This window comes from Rattus norvegicus, chromosome 10 (assembly GCF_021556685.1).
Source record: "Rattus norvegicus strain SHRSP/BbbUtx chromosome 10, alternate assembly SHRSP_T2T, whole genome shotgun sequence".
NCBI classification, from domain to species: domain Eukaryota; kingdom Metazoa; phylum Chordata; class Mammalia; order Rodentia; family Muridae; genus Rattus; species Rattus norvegicus.
In genome coordinates this window covers 108,895,964-108,915,031 of record NC_141543.1, presented here as the reverse complement: position 1 = coordinate 108,915,031, position 19,068 = coordinate 108,895,964, and the positions used below count along the sequence as shown (strand labels likewise).

The window sequence follows — 19,068 nt, the reverse complement described above, 5'->3', positions numbered from 1 at the left end:
AGATAGATAGACAGATAGATTGATGGGTGGGCAGACTGACGGACAGATGGGTGGATGAACAGATGGGTGGGTGGATGAACGGATTGGTGAATGGACAGATGGGCAGACGATGGACAGATGGGTGGATGAGCGGATGGACAGATGGGTGGAGGGATGGGCAGATGGAGAAGTAGACAGATAAATGCTCATCACAGCTCAGCAGGCATGTACCAAGGCTCTATCTGTCAAATCCTGCACCAAGTATTTGGTATCTATAGCCACTGCTCTACCCAAGTCTAGAGGTGTAAGAACAGCCTGGACGTACATGAACTCTGGGCGCCCTGACCCCGCCCCCACTATTGGGAATGCCGTCTCCAGCCATCGCACCACGGTCCTCCCCTTCTGTTTCATCACCACAAATCCAGTCAGGATGTCTTGTTCAAGGCTGTGTATGCTGTTAGCTGTCCCTCTATCTCCCACTGGGCGTGCGCTAAGACCACAGGTACCTGCATGGCGTGCGCTAAGACCACAGGTACCTGCATGGCGTGCGCTAAGACCACAGGTACCTGCATGGCGTGCGCTAAGACCACAGGTACCTGCATGCCTGCACCTGGATTTTACATGGGTTCCAGGAAACCAAACTTGGGTTGTGTTTTATTCAGAGCCATCTCTCCAGCCCCGGAAGGACAGTTTTGACACATATCCTAATCTGACCCTGTCCTTGCTTCAAATCGTAGCTGGTATCCCCAACACTTAGGGTGATGCGGAATGGGGCCCTTTACCTTTTCCCACCCCTGACATGCCGTGGAACGGTGGGACTGAGCAAATACCTCAGCTGTACGCCACTGTGCACTCACATGTAAAAGGAGGCCATCTTTGTCTCACAAGACCATTACGAAGGTGGAGGGTGATAGCCACAGAACACGCTCACACAGCAGCTGTTAGCCAAATGCACGCCCCACCCCCTTCACTCTCAGACATACAAACGCCTTCCAGGCTCCTCTCAGATCTTCAGAAAAGGCTCTTAAGAGTCAGCCAGTCTAGAACATTCTTTCCCCCGCTGCTGCTGCTGCTTCGACACTGTCTGTTCCCCTGTCTTCCCAGGACAGCTAATCTATGCTGGTGGGCTTCCCTGTTTTTCCAAGTTGCACCATCTATACTATAAGCGCGCACCGTGACTGTTCATGACAACACAGCCCCTAACATCTGAGGTCACCATGAACTTCTGACTGAATAACTCAGTGGGGGCCCAGAACTACTCCTCCCCAAGTCAGCACACTTGCTCTGCTCCCCGTTCCTCACCTTCTCAATGATGTGCTCACTGGGGGTGAGTGTGCATGAATGAACCTCTGTCCTGGCACCCACATGTGACATTAACAATTTCTGGATGCTGTCATCTGTGGAAGTCATGTAGAGCCAAGCGAGGAAGGGGCTGTAAGAAAGGGCTTTCCCAGGACCCTCAGATCAGGGTCCACTGAGGAAAATACTCAGAAATACTGATGGGTCAGACATCACATGAGACTAGGGGCCTGGCTGGCCTTGCCTGGACTTCAGTCTTGTCTTCTTTCCATCTTGCCCTAATATCAGGCTCAGAGTGAGCAGAGAAAACACAGCAGTGCAAACAGCAGACAGATATAGATACACGGAGGACAGGACTCTCCCATGGGCCTCCCCGGCCAACATTACTTCTGTTCCATTCAGACCGTGAAACTCGACATTTTCTACCTATGTTCAGGACTGACTGGGTCTTGCTACCATCTCCAAGCACTGTCTAGAAGAAATGGCACTGCCAGCAGGCATCTTCCGAGACACTGGCTGTTTTGGATACTTTGTAGCCAGAGCAGGAGAAAGATACAAGAAATATACAAGACGGCATGTTCTGGCAGCCCAAACATCAGTGTGACTCACACAGGTTGAAAAGTGAACCTAGTGGTTGAGACACAACCAGGAACTCAATGGAGGAACTCCCAACCCGAGGCCTGCCTCAAGCCAGACCATCAAATATTGAGGGGCCAGACTCTTGCAAGGCTCGCTACAGGCTGCAAGCCATTCTCAGTAACTGCACTAGTGGCCTCATCTCTCCCTCCCCAGCTGGATTCCTCCAGTAATTAGCAACATCACAAGGGGATAACATGTTTCTTTCTCAGGACACAACAATGGCAGGCAGTTCAGTACCGGGGTCTCCAAGTGGCTGGGGTCTTACACGTCTCCTCCTCGCTCAATCCCCTACACCTTCAGCCTCTTATTCCACCTCTTCCCAAAACCAAGACTGAGTTAGACCTATGACGGGATGTAAATGACCGACCTCCAGGAAAACTGGCTTGCCTTGGATGGTCGATGGTCCTCAGCCAAAACCGGAACCTGCAGCCTGGGAGCCTGTCTTCTCCCAGGGCCTCTCCAACCCAGGCGCTGGGAAAGAGCAGCATTCATATGGTAATTTCTCCAAAGGACAAGGAGCCGGGGAAGGAGGGGCACTGGCAAACTTCAGGAAGCTGTGCCCAATAGGCCATCCAAGTTGGCTGCCTGGCTGTCCCTAAAGAGTAGACAGTAGGGCACGGTCACAGAGGGATGGGGCCAGCGTAGGAGAGAAGGCTCCCCATCACCTGCGGTTGCTTAAAGTGCTGGTGGCAGCTAACATTTATTTTTTTGGTTTAATTTGTGTGGTGGTGGTAGGGTAACAGAACAGTTCAGAAATGGTCCCCATAGACTATGGCCCTGCGGGCACCGTGCTCCCCTCGGAAGCTTGTCTCCCCGGGGCTGAGACCTGTAGGATTGGCAGAGGGGGGTTGTCACACTCAGGAAAGTCCATCCCCACCCACCACACCCCTTCTAGGCATCTTGATGAGGTTAGTGGTCTCAGCCCATTAAAGAATTAAAAGGCAAGAAACGCCTCCAGTGTGAGGAAGAAACAGGAAGGCGCTAGCCTCACTGTGAGCCTGTAGCTCCTCTGTTTGTATCAGGAATCTCCCTCAGACCCACCTATCTCCTACAAAGGACAACAAAAGCATGCAGCCTCCCCATTCCCTTTTCTGGCGACTTCTGGGGCCTGGACTGGCAGAGGAATCCAGAAGTCAAGGGCCAGACCCGGGTGCAGATCCAGTGCCTGCTGTCTCCCTCCTGTGCCCCCCACTGACCACATGTAGAGTCCTCTTTGCCTCCAGAGGACACAGAGAGGCTTAGGGTACCCCGAGGATGACGCCTGGAGAGCTGGAAAGAGACCGTGAACCTCACCAGGCCTGGGACCATCCCCAGGGACCTGGCTTTGAAACCACTGGCCTAAGTTTGCCCATGTGACTCAGAGATTTCCCCAGACAGGTGAAAATATGGCCATGTGGAGATCTGCACTTGGGGATCACTGCGACTGCATTCACAGTGCCCTGGAGTGGAAGCTGGCCTCCTGGCCCTCGTCTGATGAACGCTGACACAAAAACGCAGTTCCACCCTGCAACGGAGCATCCTTCCGCCAGGAAAAGAGCTACATATGCACAGGGGGAAACCTAGCATACACATGGTTTGTTTTTATGGAGGTTTCAGGCACCCAGTGGGCATTCCCGAGGACAGGGGCTGGGCACACCCCTTCCACTGGGTCTACTCCTCTGGACAATTCTGATGAGTACGGGGTACAGTAAGCACCCCCACTAGACAACCTTATGCTCAAGAATCAGATATTTAGGGTCAACCTCAGCTACACAGTGAGTCATCCTCGGCTACACAGTGAGTCATCCTCGGCTAGGTAGTGAGTTTGAGGCAACTGGACTACGTGAAACCCTGTCTCAAAAACAAAATGAAACAAAACCCAACACAACAGCAACCTGGTAGGGTGAGCACATTTTCAACGCGTAAATGGACAGTAACCACCTCACCCATAGCTGACCATGCTCAGTCTTCAGCCCCAGCCCAATCCCATCAAGTAAGCCATGTGACTCCTAGGGGACAACCTCTTCTTGTCCCATAGGGACAAGAATCTCTTATGTCTCTTGCCGCCCATAAGAGTAGGGCTCGGAGCCAGGCAGTGGTGACCCACACCTTTAATCCCAGCACTGGAGAGGCAGAGGCAGGCAGATCTCTGAGTTTGAGGCCAGCCTGGTCTACAGAGCGAGTTCCGGGACAGCCAGAGCTGCTTTTCTTTGTGTCATGGAGGTGTGCCGCAGTCATAAAGATGTTCATTTTAGGTGTTGGAGAGATGGCCGAGTGGTGAAGAGCACTGACAGTTCTTCCAGAGGTCCTGAGTTCAATTCCCAGAAACCACATGGTGGCTCACAACCATCTGTAATGGGATCTAATGTCCTCTTCTGTTGTGTCTGAAGACAGCTACAGTGTACTCATATATAATAAATAAATAATAAGAATTTTTAAAAAATGTTCATTTTAAAGAGCCTCTGCAAGCCAGGCAAGTCACAAAAAGACACTTTCAAATAAAAGAAGCAACAAAGTAAATCAAGGGAAGCAGCCATAGGAGCAACCAGGCACGCCCAGGCTAACTGTGTCTTCCGAGGTCTCTGGGCAGTAGTGACACTTGGGGAATCTGCCTCTCTTTCCTGTTTGACAGACTCAAGGGTCCAGGCAGGCCCTGCGGCCACCCGTATCCAGATCTGAGCAATCCAAAAGCAGGGGCTGCTGGGCCCTCAACAGGGACCGCAAATGTGTGTGCTGAATGTTCCCAGGAAGACACAGCCTCCTTTACACAGGGATGGGAGGAAGACCTCTGGATAGACAAAGGGGCTGACCTCCTGCAATGCCTATCCCCAAATCTCTGGGCCCCTCAGGGAGCAGCTCCCCCAGTCCCCATGAACTAGGACTAGCCCCCATAATCTGTTGACTTAGCCAGATAGAGATGCTGAAGCCCACACCGTGAGGCCATCTCAGACCCTCCTTTTGAACCTGACAGTGGGCCTGGCTGGGGACTGCCAAGTCCTCCCCGACCGTGACTGGGTCACAATCATGTCCTGAGTGTGGACACTTCATGGCACAGTGGAAGGAGGTGGTGGCTCTGGCCCCCAGGGCAGCCTCAGGACTCTCTAGGAGATGCGCATGGGGGCCCAGTCCACAGCTAACCATGGAGGAGGCTGGGAGGTGGCCGTGACACCTGGAAGGCTGGAAAAGGACAGATGAACATTTCCTGGGAACAGCCTGACTTGTATCCAGATGAGCAGGAAGCAGGCAATGTCTGCAGGAGGGAACTGTGGGAGTGGCACATGGGATAGCAGCTTTCAAAGTAGCTGCTGGGTGTGGGGGACACCCCTGACCTTTCCTTACTTGTAATATCTCCAAGATCTAGGAACCCACACTTCCCAAGTTCTCCCCTATCCCCTGAGCACACCCACATGGCCAAATCCTGAGCGGCCCCTCCCTCCTGCCTCGAACCAGAGCTACCTTGGCCCCAGGCGTGACCTCCACTTGAGGCTCTGGGACATACTACCCGAGATTCAGAAACTTCTGGAAGGCCTTTCTTCAATGCTTGGCTCTCGTCAGCAGCTGCAGCCCAGGAGACTTAGACCTTGACTCTCCAAATTCTGTGTGGATGGGCAGGGCCATCTCCACTCACCCCAGAAAAACCTCTCAGAGCTGTAGCCCAAGTATAGTCTACAAGGTTAGCAAGAGGAGCAGAACCCAGAGGTCCGCTTCCCTAAATGTCTATGTCCTGACATCACATACACCCTTGCGGGAGAGCATCGGGACTAGATCTCACCATAGCCCAGGCCAGCCTCAAACCCATGTCCTTCCTGCCTCTACCTCCCGAGTGCTGGGGCAACAGGCACGGACTGCTTCAGTATTAAAGCTTATGATGAGTTAGTCTCAAAGCCAGCAGGAGCCCAGAAGCTCACAACATGCCAGCTGGGTCCTTCAGGGACCGCTACATGTCCAACAGCAGAGGCAGCCCAGAACCTTGTCCCCGGTCTCCATCCTGACCCACAGTTGGTCTCCCAACCTGACCCACAGTCAGTCTCCCATCCTGGCCCACAGTGGGTCTCCCATCCTGACCAGAGTAGGTCTCCCAACCATCCTGCAGTATGTTTGAGGCATCTGTCCTTTCCTCGCTGTCTCTCCTCATCTTCTAAACAGACCTCCGTCAGAGCCAAACCAGGTGCCACTTCTGGACTTTAGACCTACCATCTTAAGAAACCCGACTTTTACAAAGGTTCCAGGCTTTACTCAGGATGCTCCACTCTCTGGGAACTGAGCCACCCTATTTTCTGCCCTCAGGGGTTCTCGGCATCTTTGGGGTACGAAAGCATGAGAGTCAGGGTGGGCACCTGTTAAGCCTGGATGAAGAATGCACGGTGGAGGGATTGGGGATTTAGCTCAGTGGTAGAGCGCTTGCCTAGGAAGCGCAAGGCCCTGGGTTCGATCCCCAGCTCCGAAAAATAGAACCAAAAAAAAAAAAAAAAGAATGCACGGTGGAGAACATTATGAACATTATGACTCCCATTGTCCGAGGGGACTTGGTACACGAGTGGCTGAAATGACATGACAGCCAAGGGTCCAACTCTCAGGGATCAGCCCCCACCCTCCTGGCAGAACTTCTGCACTGACCATGCTCCAGAAGTCACCAGCAGAGGAAGTAACACCCTCCCAGATACATGCCATGGAGGTTCACTGGGCCCCAGGGAGCCCGGCCAACCTTCCCACACGGAGGTGGAGACACAGAATCAGTCCCTCTGGTTGCTGAGGGCTTTGGCTCCGCCCAGGGTGGCCCACTGAGGGGAATCTCATCCACAGCTATTGTCTAAGCAAGTGTGCCCAATAAGTTTGACTCATCCTCTCCCAAGGAGGAGGCTCTGGGGCCGGGGTGTCGGCTCACCCAGTCAAGGGTTTGCTGCGCCATCGTGAGGATCAAAGTTGGATCCTTCAGAACCTACTAGTGTGACACTAAGTGTGTGACACTAGCAATCCCAGTCTAATCCCAGCACCGGGGAGGAGGCAGGTGGATTCTTGTTCCTGGCCAGTCAGCCTGGTTGAATGGGTAAGCTCCAGGTAAAAGTAATAAGACCTATGTCAAAATCAAAAATACAAAGAGATAGCCAGCCCCCAGGTTGACCTCCATATGCATATGTGCATATCCCCTCAAATATGCACTTGTGTGTGTGTGCGCACACACACTTACACGAGCATACACACTCACACGCACACACATGCAGAAAAGGTTCTGGCACCCCTACAGAGACCTCAGTCACCAACCACGCAGCTTACAGTTGCCCGGTTACCAGGTCAGCTTGTGGTGGCTCCACTCGACCCAGCCGTAGTGACTGGAAGAAAAAATACGTATACAAATCGGGTGGGTATAAATGGTCACAGAGCTTGGCAGCTTGGCAGCCTCGGCTGCAGGTGAGCCAGGATGCAAAGTCCTCTGTACCCCAGTGGCTACTGGCATCCTTCTCCAACACACTGTTATCAGGGCCACGCCATCCCTCCACCGCCAGCCGCCAGCCGCCATGCTCATTTTGAGTCAACAGACTGCTGTATACACATTAGCATCTCAGAGCCCACGAAGAACACACCACCCCCTGCCACAGTGGAAGGCATCTCTCCATCTCAGCACGACAAAGAAGCCGCACTCCTGTCCCCCAAACCTTCCTGTCCCCCCAACCTTCCTGTCCCCCAAACCTTCAGCTCCCACAGGGGTCCTCAAGGCCTCCTTAGCACAGTCCTCTGACCCTGGAAGGAACCTGTGAAAGTCACCCGAGAAACATTACTTTGTCCCTTCTGTGCTTGTGTGTGTAACTGTCCACGTGTGTGCACTTGGGCGCATGTGCACATAAACATGGAAGCCAGAGATCAGCACCGAGCGCCTTCCTCAGCCACTCGATACCTTACTTATTCATTTATTTATATTTTGGTTTTTCAAGATAAGCTCTGTGTAGCCCTGGCTGTCCTGGAACTCACTCTGTAGACCAGGCTGTCATGGGACTCAGAGATCCGCCCGCCTCTGCCTCCCTTTTGAGTGCTGAGATTAAAGGTGTGCCCACCACTGCCTGGCCTCCATTTTTTAGTTTGTTACTGTGGAGAGCGTGTGCCTCTGTGCTAGGTCACAGACGCGGAGGGCTGTTCTCTCTGCTGTGTCGGTTGTAGAGATTGAACTCAGGTCAATCAGGCTTAGCGGCAGGCAAGTGCCTTTACCTGCTGAGCCATCTTGCTGGCCTAGAGACCCTAATCTTGAGACGAGGTTTCTTACAGAAATTGAAGCTGTCCAATCTAGATAGTCTAGCAAGCTTAGGCATCCTCTGTCTCCAACCCTGCCCCCCAACCTTGGAACTCAGATCCTTCTACTAGTACTGTAAGTATTTACCAGGCTTGTGTGTCCCCCACGCACACAAATAGACCATATCTGTCCTCTGTCTTTAAAGGCAGGGAGCACAGAATCCCCACAAGGCCCCTGAGGTGGCCTTGGTGAAACCAGAAAGCATCTAGACTAAAGTAGAAAATCTAACTTCACGTAAAGCTGGTCCCCAGTCATTCAAACATTAACCAAATAAGCACCTAGGTCATCCAGATTGGGATCATTGCGATCAATAAATCTCAGTGGCCACCGAGAAGGGCAGACAGGACACTAAAATCACCACTGAACAGGAGGGCCGGCCACAGCACATTCAGGACCAGACCTGGCCAGTAACCCCCTATAGCACAGCAAAGGGGAAATCCACTCCCCAGTTGGACCAGCCTGTCTTATCTCCTCGTCCAGTGGTGACAGGCACCTGGAGCAAGGCCTGTGAGATAAGATAAGAGATCCTGGAGCACTGAGCTCCCAGTACATTCCACAGTGGAAGGACAACCGTCCCACGACCTCTGGTGACCAGCGTATGCTTGGCACCCAGCACCCGAAAGCAAAGGAGAAACCCTGCACAGTGCCACGCGGTGCCACTCGGGAGGCTAAGGCAGGAGGAATGTAAGTTCAAGGTCAGCCTGGGTTACAGAATCAGGCTTTGCCTCAAATAACCAAAAAGCAGACGGGAGCTCTAACTCAGTCGGAAGAATGCTCTCCCGATGTGGATGGAGCCTTGAGTTCAGTCCCCAGAAGGATCAGAAGTTCAGGCCATCCTTGGACACATAGGGAGTTTCGGGCAACTCCCAGTCTCAAAAGCTCAGTGGGTGAGACGGGGACCTACAATTGTCAGAAGACAAGGGTGCCAGGAACTTGTCAGTCCTCGTGTGGTTGGCCAGCAGTGGGGCTTCTGAATGCAGCCCGGGGTGCTCAAGGATGCCCCCCAACTCTTGGCTTCAGGAAGATGCTAAGCCGTTAGGAGGGGGCGAGTTCTACCCACTGTACGCAGATTAGGACATCTAGACTGTGCACAGGCCAGCTGCCCTCACCCCGCAGCCAGCCAATAGGTTTAAACAAAAATTTTAACATGTATGTGGGTGTGCAGGCGCATGTGTCACGGCCCAGCACATGGGTAAAGTTCAGAGGGCAGCCTGCAAGAGACAGTTCCCTCCTACCACATGGAGTAGATAGAACTCTCACTGTCATGGCTGACAGCAAGCATTTTTTGTTTTTGTTTTTTTGAAACAGGGTTTCTCTGTGTAGCCCTGGCTGTCCTGGAACTCATTATGTGGACCAGGCTGGCCTTGAACTCATGGAGAGCTGCTGGCTTCTGCCCCCCAAGTGCTGGGATTAAAGTCATGACAGCATCTTTACCTGACCACCATCTCACCAGCTCCAAGCCTCTGTGTCTTTCAAGGGCTTTTGCACTGAGCTGCACCCTGCACCTTAAAGGAAGCCCAGGTCCTACACCCCAACCAGGTGCCAGTGACTTGGGTACAATCAGGTGGTGAGCCCTCCTGTAGGGGTGGGCAGTAGAACCACGTTAGCGTACAGCAGCTCAGGGGGCTGCAGGAAGATGGCATCAGGGCCCACAGCCCTTAGTGCAAAACTCTCTTCCTGGGGTTGGGGATTTAGCTCAGTGGTAGAGCGCTTGCCTAGGAAGCGCAAGGCCCTGGGTTCGGTCCCCAGCTCCGAAAAAAGAGATGGGGGTGGGGTGGGGTGGGGGGGTGGGGGTGGGGTGGGGGGTGGGGGTGGGAGTAGGACTCTCTTCCTGGGCTCACAGCCTGGGCTGTTGTGCTCCTCAGGGTTCATGACTTGACAGAGACCAGAAGAGAAGAGGCAGGCAGGCCCACCCAACCCTCAGGCACCAAGGTGGGCTCAGCATGCAGTCACACAGGTCCAGTGGAGACTTCCAGGGGCTGCAGAAAACTGGCTGGCGGAGGTCTCAGGTATGGAGTGCAGAAACGCCCACCTCCTGGATGCAGGTAGGAGCCCCCTGCTCCACTCCACTCACAGAACACACAGCATGCACTCTGCACAGCAGCCACCCTGAGAAGTCCTTCTTGGGAAGGAGTCTGAGGCTCTGCAGTTCCTCAAGGGCAGGTCTCTACCTGTCCGAGGAACAGAGCCGGTGCTCAATAAACAAATCAAAGCTTAGTGCTGGAAGGCAGAGAGTCTGGGAAGAGCCCTCCAAGCTTATTCAGCGCTTACCCAGAGAGCTAAGGGTAGAGTTGCCTGGAAACTTGTCAAAAGACCCAACTGTAGGAAGTGGGACCCCCCTGGGCGGGACGCCACTCCCAGACCGTTGCCTAAAGCTCAAGCGGCCACATTGGCCTCGTCTCTGGTGAATGGGGGGCTGGTAAGGCCAAGGAGGCCCACCTAGCCTCTGCCAGCGGCCACTGGGTTTTTGCCCACATGCATTAAAAGAAAGCTGTTCTTCCCACACACAGGGCCAGCGAGAGAGAGAGAGAGGAAGCCTAGAGACTTCCGGGGTGGTGTGGGAAAGCCGGTAGAGGCTATGCTGTGTGGAGGAATGGAAGGCCGGAAGTGGAGCTTCAATGCTGGTGCCCTAGAGACCTTTGACACAGGCAGGGAATCTGTGCTGCCCCGGGCTGTGGGGCCCTCTCTGTACAAGGGGGCCTCAGCCCCGGCAGAGCCACCCTATCTGACAGGAGCAATGACACAACAGGAAGCTGGGGAGGATGTTGTGTCAGGGAAGGGAGGGGGCAGGGGCTACAATTGTACTGTGGTTACCCAATGGGTAGAGGGCTCCTGATCAATGTCTTGGATCTGGTGCTCAGAGGAGAGGACTCCACAGGCCCAAGAAGGTCCCACTTGGACCAGGCACGATGAAACTCATCTCACACCTGTGCCAATCCACAGAGAACCTGGCCTCCTTTCTGGAGCTGGCTCCCACCGGGGGTGTCACCACCCCCACATATATTAGGTTCTTCTTCGTACTGGCTGAGCTGTCACCATGGTGACCCACAAGGGCCACCTGGTAGACATAGGAACACACCCCAGTAGATGTAGCAGAACCTGGGGTGAACCAATAGAGAAATGACCAGAAGACTGAAAGAGTCAGACGGGCCAGCTCAACTCAGGACCTCAGAGACCAAAGCTTTAAAGGGGAAGGTGATGCATCCAAGAGGCTGAGACAGTAGGGTTTCTGTAAGTTCAAAGCTGCCTCTATTGCTACCTGGGACCCTGAAAGAGGCCCAAGAAGAGAAGGATGAACCACCTTTCCAAGCAGGCCTTGGCTGGAGGCTGGCTGCCCATCCAGGAGGCTTAATAAGCACATTTTTCCCATTTGCTGAAAAGGAATCCCATGGCTGCCAAGCAAAAACTGGGTAAAGTGAGCAACAGACACGTATAAATAAATGCCAAGGGCCCCATGATGGTAGGAGAGAAGAGTGAAGGGGGGGGGGGTTATGTCATTGCAGGAAACCCTGTCTTCGCTTTCCATGTGAGATCGGACCCAAATTCCAACTCTGTCCAGCACAGAGTGGCCAGAACCCACTACTGGGCTGTTTCCGGGTGATACATTTTTCTCTAAGAAAAGGAATCTCACACTTCTCTCGGGGAGCAGATCTTCTCTCCAGACCTCTGACCAAGAGCTGGCAGCTTTTCCTTAGAATGGGGGGTGGGGGTGGGTGGGAGTGCGCACAGTAGGTCGGAAGCTCAGGCAAGTCTCCAGGAGGGGAAGGCATTTGCCTCTGTCCCTCTGTGCTTGGACGAAAGTGACCATTCTCTGTCCTGGCCGGGGTCCTCGCCTCATCTCGGCTCAGCTGCAGAGACGGCTGTAGGACACTATTTGCCCCTGGCTTTTACACAGAACACAGGTCCCAACACAAGGATCCAGAAGGCAGACACCCCCGTTGCACATTCTCTAGCAAAGCAAATGCATACCAAACCCCCACCCCACCCAGAAACACCCTCCTGGGCTCAGCACATCACCAAAACTCAAGCCGGCGGAGAATGCAAGGGTCCAATGTTGGTGTCCCACCACGGTGCACCCCTGAGGTCTCCGATGTACCACCTTTCGAACAGCCCGCAGAACTAATTTCCAGCCAGCGTTGGAAGCCGCCCACTATTAGATTTTTGCAAGAAGCCTCCAGTACACCTCTGCTCCTGCCCCGGCTGGAAGTCAGAGAGCCCCCTGCGGGGGCAACGTGCTCCAAGACACTCCTCACCACTCGGTGGAGTTGGCCAAACATTCACAAAGAGATAGCTGTGACCACACAAAGCCCCTTTTTCTTCTATTCTGCGATCGAAAATCTGGTTCCCGCGTGGAGACCCGGCATCCCGCCGCCTATTCTCCCAGGAACCCAGGGCCGGTCTGCCAACCAGAGTCCCAGGCCCCGGGGCTACCCGGATCCCAGCCCCAATGCACCCATCAGGGCCGACCAAACGGGCCCCACCACCTGGAGGCCCCCGGAGCAAACTGTGAGGGGCTGGAAGAACAAAGAGCAAGGACTCACCCCAGCAGCTGAAAGTCGGGCTGCCTGGACGCTGGAGAGCTGCGGCCCGCCCACCGGGTCACATGGCTCGGAGCCGAGCAGAGGATCAAAGGGGCTTTGTGGCCTCGGAACAAGGAGCCTCCCAGAGCTTGGGGCAGAGAGGTAGGAGGGCTCAGGACGGCCTGTGGAGGGAGGCTTGGTGGGGAATTGCTCCGAGGGGCAGGGCGAGGGGACCAGGAGGCAGGGAGAGGCTCACCGGCTGCAGGCAACAGCAGCAGGGTAAGCCAGGGGATGAGAGGAAAATGACAGGGTATCCGCAGATCCGCTGTTACATAGGGAAGTACAGTAAGAACCTTGGAGCCATGCAGCTAGCCTTTAACCTGTCTTTGCCCAAGTCTGTGCCAATCCAGAATCACAAACACCCTCTTTCCAGCCAGGATGGTCTTCCGTTGATCCTGCACATAGTACCCCGGCCTGGCACTACCCCAACCCGGACAGATAACAGGCATGCACCTTGGTCTTCCGGCAGCCTCCTATGTTTTGGTAGGGCCCCGCCCTCTCCCAATGCCCTGATCCCCATAGGCTTCTGGGCAGCTGAGACAGCTCGACCAACTTGCTTAAGTGGGCTCTGCTGGCTGCAACCAAAGGAGGGAGAAGCAAGAGAGGAAGCAAGAACCTAGGGCTGGGCTGGGGTTAGCTCACCCTGACTCTGTGCTCTGGAGCCTCAGGGACTCGGGCTGTGTTCTGGCGCCTGCTTCTTCCCACTGTTCCTGATTCTCCTCCGTGGGGGCTGGGCAGTGAGTCAGTAGTCTCCTCCTCCCACTCCCTGCAGGCCCTGTGATGTTCTGGGACCCTGAGAGTGATGAACCAGGGGGTCCAAAGGATAGGAGTTGATACTTCTGGGGCTGGGCCTGGATGCTGGGATCTGCCAGACCCTATAACCTCTGACCTGGAATGACTCACTCCCAGGCTCACTGTGGCCCCAGGCCAGCTCCCACACTGGGAGTGCTGGGGGTGGGATTCCAGGTTGCTTAGAGCAGGAGCAATTAGTTCAAGGGAGAGGAGCCTTTATAACTCTGGAGGGGCCTCAGGAGCCAGTGACAGATTTCCCCCATGTGATTTCCATCCCTCAGCCTGTAGAAACAATTGCCCCAAAGCCTTCCCCAGTGTGTGCACACCCATAGTCTACCCCCAGCCTGGCTCTGCCCTACCAGCCGAACTCAGGAGCCCCAGGCCTGTGGTCCCTCATGCAACATCCTTGGACTCTGCCTTCCCTGCCCGAGTCGATACACCAACTCCAGTCTCAGCTAAAGCAGCAAGTCCATTCAAACCAGGAAGCGCTCCCCCTCCAACCCTCCCTTATCACCAAGCCGTGGCAGTTCAGTAGACTCCTATCAACCCATGTCACCGCTGACCGTCAACTGCCCTACTGGCTGGCTCTCCTTTCTAGGTGCCCCCCTCTCTTCCGAAACTTTATGCTTTGACACCCCATAATCAGCCCCCCAGATCTCTGGAGGCTCCTGTGCACAGCTCCAGAGAGCATTCCAGATTGCCAGCCTGGGAGGCGGCACTCTACCCTGTACACAGTGACTTTGTACAGCTGTGAGGCTCATTCAGCACACGGGGTGCGGGGTGTGTCCTCCAGGGCATGAAGAGGGCAGGCGCTTTCTGGGGTTTCTTCCCCAAACAGGACATCCTATCCGTTCTCAAGGGGGTGGGTTCTTGTCTCTCCAAGTCAAGGAAGTATCCTGAGCGCCACTCAGGTGCCATCAGACCCATCTGGCAAGTTACAGATGGGACCTTAAACTCCTGCCACCACAGGGGGAAACAGGAGGGACCGCGTGGCCCGCTTTCATTGATCTCACGGAGCCAAAATATTATCAGTTCAAGATGTCACCGACGTGAAGATGGCGGAGATGTTTCACATACTTCTGTTCTGTGCTAAGACACTGGAATCCAGCGATTCCTCTGATTCCTCTGGCACCACACTGCCCAGCCAGCCCCTTGCTGGGGCTTCACAGTCCTGCATGCTGGCTAGGAGGGTGCTGTACCCAGTACCCCATTGCTCTTCTCAGTGTAGAACCACTGACTCAGAATCTTCTCGAAGACCCTGCTCCCTTCTGGTACCAGATCTACAAGCCACATGTAGGGGTGGAGAGGACCCAGCTCTCCTGAAACACACACCTCCTGTTGAGGGACTGGAGGGACTGTGGTTAAAAGCACATATAGGGGGACTGGAGAGATGGCTCAGCGGTTAAGAGCGCTGTGCTTGCTCTTCCAGAGGTCCTGAGTTCAAATCCCAACAACTGCATGGTGGCTCACAGTGGGATCTGATGTCCACTTCTGGTGTGTCTGAAGACAGCCACAGTGTACTCATAAACATAAAATAAATAAATCTTTTATTTAAAAAGAAAAAGTACTGGAGAGATGGCTCAGTGGTTAAGAGCACTGCCTGCTCTTCCAGAGGTCCTGAGTTCAAATCCCAGCAACCACATGGTAGCTCACAACCATCTGTAATGAGATCTGATGCCCTCTTCTGGTTTATCTGAAGACAGCTACAGTGTACTTATATATAATAAATAAATAAGTCTTTAAAAAAAAAAAAAAAAAGCACACCTAGCTCCTCCAGAGGAAGGACCTGAGCTGGGTTCCCAGCACCCATGTCAGACAGCTCAAAACTGCTTGCAATTCTAGCTCCGAGGGGGTCATGTGCACTCACATGCATGGACATCTGCACACATAGACACTTAAAAAAATCAACCAATCAAATGTTTTAAAAGGTATTGAAGAGCCAAGTATAGTAGAGGGTAGGAGGACCAGGAGTTCAGGGCCAGCCTCGAGTTCAAGTCAACCTGAACTACGTGAGACCTTGTCCTTTCAGACAGGGTTTCTCTGTGTAGCCCTGGCTGTCCTGGAACTCACTGCGTAGACCAGGTTGGCCTTGAACTCACAGAGATCTGCCTGCCTCTGCCTCCCCAGTGCCGGGATTAAAAGTGTGCACCGCCACCGCCTCACCTTGTCCTTTTTAAAAATAGAACGTTTGTTTTTATTTTATGTGCTTGGATGTTTTGCCATTGTGGGTATCCACTACGAGGGTGCAATGCCTTAGAAGGCCAGAAGAAAGGGTTGGAACCCCCTGGGACTGGAAATAGATGGCTGTGAGCGGCCACGTGATGTGGGGTAACCTCAGTTCTCTGGAAGAGCGAGCGGTAAGTGCCCTTGACTGCGGAGCCATCTCTCCAGCCTGAGACCTGGTCTTTTTTAAAGGTGGGGAAGTAGTTAGTTGGTAGAGCGCGTGTCTGGCATGCACAAGCCTTGGTTCAAACGCTGCATATTCAGGACATGATGGCACACTCCTGTAATCCCAAAACAGCGTGTGGAGGAGGAGTTCAGGGTCATCCTTGGCTACATAGTGAGTTGGAGGACAGCCTGGGCTATGTGGAACAGTATTCAAAAAAAAAACAAAAAAAAACAAAAAAAAAAAAAAAAAAACATAGATCTAGAGCCATGTCCCGAAGTTCACTGTCAGGGAGAGGGGAAATTGTCTTAAGGAATCAACTCGATAAATACCTGGCCACACACTATGTGTGCCAAAGACACCATCAGCTCTCTCCTGGGTGTCCCTTCACATCCATACTAGTTTGAAGGGACATGGGATGATGAGCCCAACACAGAGGGAGCCAGCTGCTGGCCTGACTCGTTGTGTATTGCCAGATACCCATGGCGGTGGGGCTCAGAATTGTTTTTGAGTAGAGGCCCCTGAAGCTTGGACAGGATGTAGACTTGGGAAGGAAGCAAACCAGGGTCCCATCAACTGCCCAGAAAGCAGAGACCCCTAGAGAAGAGCAAGAGAGGAGGAGGTGACAGCCACCCAGGCTACTTCAACTCCTGCCCTTCCGGTGCCTGGGTCTCCATCCACACATTGGCTTCCGCCCCATGTATATACTTCCAACAGCCAACTTGTCAAGCTGTGTTTATTTATCCTAAAGTCACATAGGAGTACACTTTAAAAATAACTCACAGAGAGAGAGAGAGAGAGAGAGAGAGAGAGAGAGAGAGAGAGAGAGAGAGGGGCGCAGACTACTACTGGCTACTAAGGGTGAGGAGCTGACATGGGCTCCTTAGGATGTGGGGTTCCCACTCTGTGGTGATAAAAAGACCCTGCAGTCAGGGCAGAACCCAGACCACTTCTATTATGACCAGGAGTGGGGTGTGGTGGGGGGAACTGCCTTACACTCCGCGTGCATTGGAAGCCCAGGATAGCCCAGACTCCAGGTCCTCCCACCTCAGCCTCTTCGGTACCACAATGACAGACATATTCTGCTCCCAGCTAGAAAAGCATATGCTTAAAGGCAAAAGAATCGGATGTGGGGCTAAGGATACAGCTGAGGTGGTAGGATGCTCTCAGCTAGCATGCCTGAAGCCCTAGGTTCAACCTTCCCAGCTCCACACAGCCCAGCTGTGGTGGCAAATCCCTGTAATCTGAACACTCTGGAGGGAGAGGCAGGAGGATCAGAGTTCAAGGCCAGCCTGGGACAGAAGCCTGGCCAATACAGGAAGCCATCTCTTGGAAAGCGATTTTTTAAGGAAGTAGATGCATTTTTAATTTCCTTGACCCAGTTTATCATAGCATTTTATGCCTTGGGAGTACCATGTCTCAAGACGCACCGGGCTGACCAATGTCCTGTTCTCGTCCTGAAGGACTTTACATGGCAAGGCAACTTTTGGTATGAACAAAGACAGTGATACAGAGTGTGACCCAGATGGGCCGGCCACAACCGCAGGTGTCCCGGGCCACAGAGAGAGGGAGGAGGTCTGATTAGCATATGTGGTAACCACAGCCGTGACAGAGGCAGAGCCCACCAGAGCAAGAAGAGGCCAGGGACAGATCTCTGGAGCCTCCTGCAGGAACCCATCTGCCCACGTTCTGGCTTTAGTCCTGTGGACCTGTTTAGATTTCAGACCTTCGTAACCCTAACACAATAAATGTCTGTTGTTACAAGCTACACGGTTTGCACAAACTCACTTGAGCAGCCACAGGAAGTTAATGTGGCCCACGGGGAAAAGGTTAGCCAGCAGGGCAGGTCCACTCTCAAGCCATCTTCTGGGTCCTCAGAGGGATCCTGGGATCTTACTCCCAAGCCCGGTTCACATCCAACAAGCCCTACCCCAAAGCTGATGAAGCCCCTCCCCCTTTGCAGATACCTGGCCAAGGTGTGACAGCTAAAAAGCCCACTTCCCACCGAGCTCCCAGCTGAGTCCTTGCACAGGCTCCCAGGCTCCCAGGCTCCCGGAGCAGCGCACACAAGGTCCTTCTTGATGATACCAGGTGTCTCCACTCTCCTGAAAGCAATGTTGAGCCCTAATACAGACCGATTTCAGAGGGTGACACCTGCCAGGAAGCTACAGGACACCCACGCTCAACTCTGCATGCAGCGCCAAGCCAGCAGGAAAAGGAGATAGATGTATGCATGTGTGATCATGGTCCACGTGCACAGACAGAAACACACACGCGCACGCGCGTACACACACACACACACACGCGCGCGCGCGCGCGCGCGCACACACACACACACACACACACACACACACACACACACACACACATCCTGTTCTCTTCTGGTAGGCACTCTGGCTTGCACAAAGCTCACCTTCCTGCCCACTGTCTTCCAATCCACCCAGGCAACAGCTCAGGAGAACAGCAGATGCTTCCAACTGAATGCCAAGAAAAAACGCCACCCCTCCCCCGTCCGCCCCTCTGAGGGTCTGGCGCTGGAGAACTGAGGCAGGGCCGGTACTTGCAATGTGCTGCTGTGTGTCCTGCGGGTCCTACACCACCAGGAACACAGGCTACATGTCCCTGAGGTGGGGAGACACTGCCAAATGGCCTTGAGGGCCAGAAGCAGGCTCCGGGGAGGAAGAGGCCCCTACAAAGCACCATCTTGTCACCGCAGACAGTGGCTTGCAATGGGCTCTGGGTGTTCAGGTGCCTCTCTGGCTCCCGTCTAAGTCCGGGTGAACTGATGCCAGTCCAATCTCCAGAGCAGAGTCTCAGGCTCTCTGACCCCTCTGTCTCCCCCTTCTCAATAGCCCAGCCTCTCGGCCCACTCATGTTCCCCTCTTGCCAGCACCTACTCGCTTCTTGGCTGGCCATCTGGCCTCTGCCTACCACACATCACCAGGGCTCTGGGAGGATTCCCCTTGGCCCATCTCCAGTCACACCCAGCCTGAAGCAGCTCTTCCCAGACCCATCCTGGGATCTCTTTCCTTTTCCCTTCTCATCTTGGCTTCCTGGAGTGACCCCCCCACCCCGCTCCCCGCTTCCCTCCCCCCCACCCCCCCACCCCTCCACCCCTCCCTGCCTGCTCC

General features: G+C 54.0%; 1 protein-coding gene across 3 annotated transcripts in view; it reads right to left on the bottom strand.

Annotated features, from left to right (window-relative positions):
• The window catches only part of Septin9 (septin 9), a 134,052-nt gene that overhangs the window by 20,795 nt on the left and 94,189 nt on the right, over window positions 1-19,068 (bottom strand). The window contains 1 exon segment of one of the 3 annotated variants that reach the window (NM_001113497.1): window positions 13,402-13,465. The gene's annotated coding sequence lies outside the window, so the exon portion shown is untranslated. 3 annotated transcript variants of the gene reach the window in all.